This window comes from Lissotriton helveticus, chromosome 1_1, assembly GCF_964261635.1.
Source record: "Lissotriton helveticus chromosome 1_1, aLisHel1.1, whole genome shotgun sequence".
Classification (NCBI taxonomy): domain Eukaryota; kingdom Metazoa; phylum Chordata; class Amphibia; order Caudata; family Salamandridae; genus Lissotriton; species Lissotriton helveticus.
In genome coordinates, this window is record NC_136057.1 from 1,277,146,032 (window position 1) to 1,277,152,765 (window position 6,734).

Below are 6,734 nucleotides of genomic sequence, written 5' to 3' on the forward strand. Positions count from 1 at the left end.
ATATGCATCCTTGTGTAAACTGAGTTAACACTTTTGATGCGGACCAACTAACAATATACACAAGGTATGTAGTCTGTTGCCAGTCCCAAAGATCACTTATTTATTCATTTGTTTACGTGATAAGGATAGTCTTAGACAGATGATTTGCCATTGTGGGGATGTTTATTTTATCCAGCCTGATAGTAATGCTAATTACTTTGTTTAGTTTCATCTGCCTAGTGATTGCAGCACATTTACTTCATAATTGACTACGATAGTTTCTTTTTTTTATTTTTTATTTTTTTTATTTTTTTTTTTGGCTATCATCATTTATTGGCAAATAGAAGGGGCGGAGGTAAAAAAGTTGCATTCTGTTTCTTGAACATTGTCAACCAATCACAGCTTCACTTTTTTCAATGCATGGTACGGGGGACGTCAAGGGCGTGGTTTAGGATTTGATGACTTTTGTGTCGTTGCTCTCGGACACCACCTTCCCATCGACAACCTTCTGTGTGGTGGTGATGACCTTCTTCACCATCTGTGTGCTGGAGGCAGAACTGCTGGTCAGAGCATCCTGCAGGGTGAAATCATCACCACCATCCAACAACCGCCTGTAGGTCTCGATTTCTGCCTCCAGCTTCATCTTAATGTTGAGCAGGGACTGGTACTCGTGCGACTGCCGCTGGAGGTCGTTGCGCACCTGGGTGAGATCTTCCTCCAGCCGCAAGAGGATGTTGTTGATCTGATCCACCTGCATTGCATAGCGCCCCTCTGTGTCTCTAAGGCTGTCTTCTAGGTTAGCATTCAAGCTTCGCATGGACTCCAGCTCGATCTCCAGGCCTTGGAGAGTCCTACGCAGGTCTGTGACCGTGGTCCTGGAGGACTGCAACAATTCACTTTCGTGTGTGACCTGGACTGTGAACTCTTCAACCTGGCGCTGGAAGTTCTTCTCGGCTTCCTCCCTGTTCTTCTGTGCCAGCTCATCGTACTGTGACCGGATTTCAGCCATGATCTTGCCCAGGTCTTGGGTTTTGGGTGCGTCTACCTCGACGGTCAAACCTGAGCTGGCAATCTGAGCCTGCATGTTGTTCACCTCATCCTCATGGTTCTTCTTCAGGAAGATCAGCTCCTCACGCAGGGACTCAATTTCATTCTCAAGGTTCAGACGGTTCATGTTGGTGTCATCGATCACCTTCCGAAGTCCAGCAATGTCCATCTCCACCGATGTTCTGATAGCCAGTTCGGCTTCATACTTGACTCGGAAGTCATCAGCTGCCAGGCGGGCGTTGTCGATCTGCAGGACCAGCTGGGCGTTATCCACGGTGCTGTCATGAACCTGCCGCCTCAGGTCCTCCAGGGTCCGGTAGTAGGGGCTCCAGTCCTTGGTGCTCGGCCCCTTCTTCTCCAGGTAGTCCCGGATCTTCACCTCCAGGCCCTGGTTGGCCGCCTCCAGGCTGCGCACCTTGTCCAGGTAGGTGGCCAGGCGGTCGTTGAGGTCCTGCATGGTCTCCTTCTCGTTCTGGCCCCCGCCTGAGCCGGACAGGCTGAAGCTGGTGCTGGACCCGCCGTAGGGGCTGGACCCGCCGTAGCCCCCCAGGCCACCGCCGTAGCCCCCCGCGCCTCCGCCGTAGCCCGAGCTGACGGTGGACACCCTGGACACAGAGATGCGGGCGCCCTGGCCCCCGGCGCCCGCGTGCATTCTGGCGGAGCTGCCCAGGGGCCCGAACCTCTTGAACCCCTGCACGCTCTGGCTGGAGCCCAGGGGCCGGTAGCTGCCGCCCCCGGACACGGTGGTGGAGTACATGACGTTGGAGGACCTGGTGCTCATGGCGGAGGGAGGAGAGGCGGACGAGGAGGAGAGGCGCTAAGTGTATTGTAAACTTTCTTTGTGTCTTTTTTATGTTTACTATGGACATGCATGAGTGAGTGATGAATGGTGAGGATCTGTTTTCATGTTACCCTTGGGGTCTAGAGGGTCATGTTCTAAGTTGCCAAAATCACCTGCTACTCTGGGAAGGTTAGGAGTTCAGGTGAGGCCCTGTGAGCTACCCAGGATTTGGTCCGAGAAGTACTGATGTTGTAGAGACACACAGTCCCTACATTCTGTGGTTCTCTTATCCCAAGGCATAGTTCTGCTTTCTAGCAGAATCCCTGTGACAAATTATGTGAATCTAACATACCTCACCCTGCTTTGAATACAATGTATGTTTGGGGGAGCTCTCAGGGGCTGTCCTTGCTACAGGTGGATGGATGTGGGGTTTTACCATATGGTGTGGGACTGCCCGGCGTTACAGCCAGTGTGGACGTTGATGATGGCCACTACCTTGGAAATAGTGGATCGTCAGATTCCATGCACACCTGGGCCCTGCCTACTGGGGAACAAAAGTCAATAGGGTGGAATGTAGAGTTGTGGACCTGGCGCTGGTGTTGTTTAAGAGACACATAGCCATGGCCTGGAAGATGACTACACCCCTGGAAGTTAATTTATGGATACAGGATTTATTGAAGTGTGCAAGGGCAGAGGCTGATACGGTAATGTTGCGTAGAGTTTGGGGAGGACATGCTCATGTGGGATGTGTAAGTTGAAAAATTGGTAGGTAAAATGACATCAGACCACCTTAAATTCATGATGGACCTCTGTTACCTCTGTTGTACAGCGAACGTATAATGATACATCACATGGCATTACATCGCATGGCATTACAATGCAGTTGTTACAACGCAAGTGTTGCTACAACGTGCTGCTATTACATCACAAAATGTTACCATACATATGCCTTTATGTTTATATATATATATATATACTCAAAACCTACCTGGAGCACTTGTGGGATGTTTTATGAAACTTTACTCACCGCATACACGTTTCAGCTGTGTGCCTTCCTCAGTGCGGCAGAGAAAAATGTCCGATGCTGACAGCACAAAGTCTATTTAAATGTGTCAGCTTCACGATTGGCTGTTTATTAGCTAATCAACAGGCAGCAGTAACTCTGGCATGAAAATGGTGAAGCCAGCATCCTCGATGATATTGTTCAATCAGAGGACTTCAATGTCCAATTACGGTTTTTCTTATGATGTCTGTGCCGGATGTTAGCTGCCACCATTCCCCTCCTTCCTCTGTGCCCCAGATCTCTCACATGGGCTGCCGCTTTTATGGGACTCTGTGCACCCCTCGCCACCCTGAGCCCTAAAATTACTTTTAGCACCCCAAAACCCAAACCCACCCTGATCCCTAAAATGTCCCTTGCTACCCCTAAACCCATACCCCCCATAAACTTAAAATTAGCCATGGCACACCAAAACCAAAATCCGCCCTGAACCCTAAAATTAATCTTGCACCCCAAAGCCTATATCCCTACACCCAAAAAACCCAAACTCACCTTATACTTACATGTAAAACACATATGCCTTTACCAGTCATGCCTTTACATTGAAATTCGTTGTGAAGGCATGTGTGGTAAAAACATATGCATTGTAATGCTATGCATTATAATGGCATTGCGATGTAATGGTAGTTGCGTTGTAACAACTGTGTTGTAATGACAACGCTTTGTAACATCCGAGTTGTAATGGTTGTTTCTCTTGTACAGCATTCCACTGTAACACTGTTTGAGGTGAAGGGGCGGAGGTATACTGGGGTTTTATACAGGGTAGAAATATCTGTTGTGTGATACTGCATGGTTTCAAAGCTGTATGGCTGTTTAGATACGATGCCAAAGTTTTAAAAAAAAATGTATCTGCTTACTTTGGACAATACACTCACCGACCTTTTAACTGTGTTATCAGTGATTTTTGTGGTAAAACACTGTAGTGAATGAGCCACTTTAGTGGTCTGATGATCTTTGATGACCCTCGATCACCACCATTGTGTACTGATTTTAGTGTGCTATGTTACTTTAGCCTTAATGTAGGATGGTCTTGCATTACAATAATCTTGCCAAAGAATAGAAGGTAGGGGATGTCGAGGTGCAGAGTTGTTGGTGATGGTGCACACATGTGCTCCATAGTGGATACTGAGGGATTAAGTGCATAGTGTTATTTGAGTTAGGAGAATTATGACTTTAGCCTATTGGTTTTGACGTGGTATAATAGCATTCTGCTTTCCAAGTAGTAGAGGCCTATGCTTGAGCAACTCCATATTCTAAACTGCAGCCATCTTCTGAGCCTCTGTAGGTGAGAGGTTATATTTTAGATTACATGTGTTGTTCACCGGCAGTGAACCAGAGCAGACCAGTTCTTATCAGGAGGAATGTGCCTTCTTCGCATTGGCGCCATAACAAAACGCTTGGCCAGCTGCTGTTGGGTGCTTGGTGTGGAAGGGTACAGGAATCTTGTGAGAAAGGTAGGCGGGTTCTTCCAGAAACTTCGATGGAGAGCTGCATTCTATATTAGAGAAAGGGGGTCCGAGAGAGAGATTCTGAGTTTCTGAGATGGTGAGATGCTGAGATGCTGGTCTGGTGTTTTGGCGGTCTGATGATACAACACGGTGCAGACGTGCAGACGTGTTTGTGCAACAGAGAGTCCGGAACCAACGAGTGAGGGAAAGAGAGACGGACCCTTCTTCAGATGACAAGACGCCTAAGATTATGGTGAGGTGTTCGATGTATATCTATCTTTATCTAACTATGCTTTTATTTTCAGGCTCTATGTATATGTATGTGTTGGTGATTGCTATAAATGTTCACTGTGATATTTAGTTCTTTCTTTCTTTTGTCATCCTATTATCATGTAATAAAGAAACCCTAGAGCATATCATTTGTTTGTATTCCTTGTGAGGGAAGGTTGGAACCCTTTTTTACCAAGTACTTACAGAGGGATGGGGCGATTCCCCTCTAATGGGTAATTGTTGATACGGAAGGGAAAGTGCCTCCCATCAGGGATGTCTAAATTCTATCCAATACATTGCCAGGAGGAGCATGCGTTGTGTTCCCTCTCGGAGGGGGAGGTGTTGTGACTTGTTATTTGCGAGCTCCTCAGCAATGGTCTTATATGTTGTCAGTGTTTATTCCTTTCTTGGGTAAGTATTGTGAAATGTGGTGTCTTTCTGGAGCCTGAGAAAGGATGTGGTAAGTAATGGCCTGGTGACTGACAGAAGCACCAAAACATACAGAGAAGTAGGTCATTACAAATTGGCGTAGTCGGCAGGATATGAACGTTGATTTAAAAAGGGGAAAATATTGTTGTTGTTTTTTAGAAATTGAAAGCAGACTCTCAGATATCAGTTAATTTATTTGCATGGGGGTAGCCCATATGGTGTTCTGGCTCATGAGTGAGCTAATTGTGTTTGGTTGAACGAGAATTGCTGTGTGTTTAAATGTGTTTTGTATAAAGGGCTTGGGAATAGCTTTTTTACTTTAGGCAGAAAGGGCGGGATCCCTTTACAGTGTTCAGTAAAAAGAAATGCATTTAAAATGTGCGCAGGTGCAACGTGAATGTAACATCTCAGAATATAACCCTGAAAGGTGGGATGATGTTTCAGACAGAGATAGTGGGATTATTTTTAATGTGTTGTTTAACGTGCAGCCACAATTTGAGCATTTGCCAAAAGAGCGGAAGGAAATGTTAATTGATGCCCAGTGTGAAAATATTCCTTTGATAATGGACTTAAACGTGCATGATTTACATGTGAAAAATGTTACAGAAAATCTAGTCAGGTTGCCAATTGCACAGGCTGTTTTAATTCATTCTTCCACAGAAAATTTTCAGTCAGAAAGGAAAGATAAGAAGACTCATGTTTTAGAATTAACGATCACTGGGTGTGGAAATAAATCAGACCTATCAGTGCACGATACATTTTGCTTTAAAAGAAAAATGCAAGCATATGATTTTGAAAGTGTACAACAGCGAATTGTGTATGACTGGCTACTTCCAGGTTTTAAAAATGTATTTTGTGATTTTACCCAAAAGCAAAGTGCCCCTTTTAGCAAATCAGATGCTGAACAAATGCCCATGACTATGTGCTTTGGCACACTAAAAGATACTGGACAGAACAGCGTGAGGGAAAAGGTGATTTGCTTATGGGAGGTCGCACTAGTGGTAAAATGGCCCTTATAGACAGAAAAGCAGTTGGGTAGGATTTCACAGAAGCAGGGTTGGTGACCCCAACAACTAATGTGTAACAGGATTTTCTGTAGCGGGAGCGCAAATGTGATAATTCTTTGCCCATGACAGTTGACTGTTACAAATTAAACAAACATATACCTTCTTTGACTGATGCTGTCCCAGATATTGTTACAGAAGTACCATGAGATTTTGTATGTGACTTTTTAATGTTACCAATGTTTTGTCTTTTAGTTACCAATAGTCCTATAGACAAATGATAGTTTAAAAGAAAACATATATATATATGAAGGTGCATGCATTCAAAGGTGGGCTGTTCAATGTGGTTTTAGTTTAGTGTATTCCATTTACGAATGGAAAATTTCACAGCTTTTGGGTTGTGAACGGCTGGGAACTAACATGCTTTGACCTTGAGGAGATAACATGCATTCCACAGAGCCTCCTCTTCCCCGGGCTCTTTGTAAGGGAGGGGGAGATCGAAGGAGTAGTCTCCTCGCTGCTTGTTATGTTTGGCGAGCACCCAATTCTTTTCGCGGAGAATCTGTGTGAAGGAGGGGGGATTCCACTCTTCAGACTGTGGAGCTTCCTTTAATTGGAATGATAGGGAGGCTTGCACAAAGGTGCAGGCTTCATCACCATCATGCCCCATCCCTATGAGGAGGTAGGCAGGGCAGACAGAAGTTGGCAGGCGCTTC

The 6,734-nt window shown here is 45.5% G+C and overlaps 1 pseudogene across 1 annotated transcript; it reads right to left on the reverse strand.

Moving 5' to 3' along the window:
* Positions 1-257: 257 nt before the first annotated feature.
* LOC144822718 (keratin, type I cytoskeletal 18 pseudogene) lies at positions 258-1,839 on the reverse strand (annotated as a pseudogene). The gene has a single exon (XR_013608681.1). The product of XR_013608681.1 is annotated as a keratin, type I cytoskeletal 18 pseudogene (transcript).
* Positions 1,840-6,734: the final 4,895 nt, after the last annotated feature.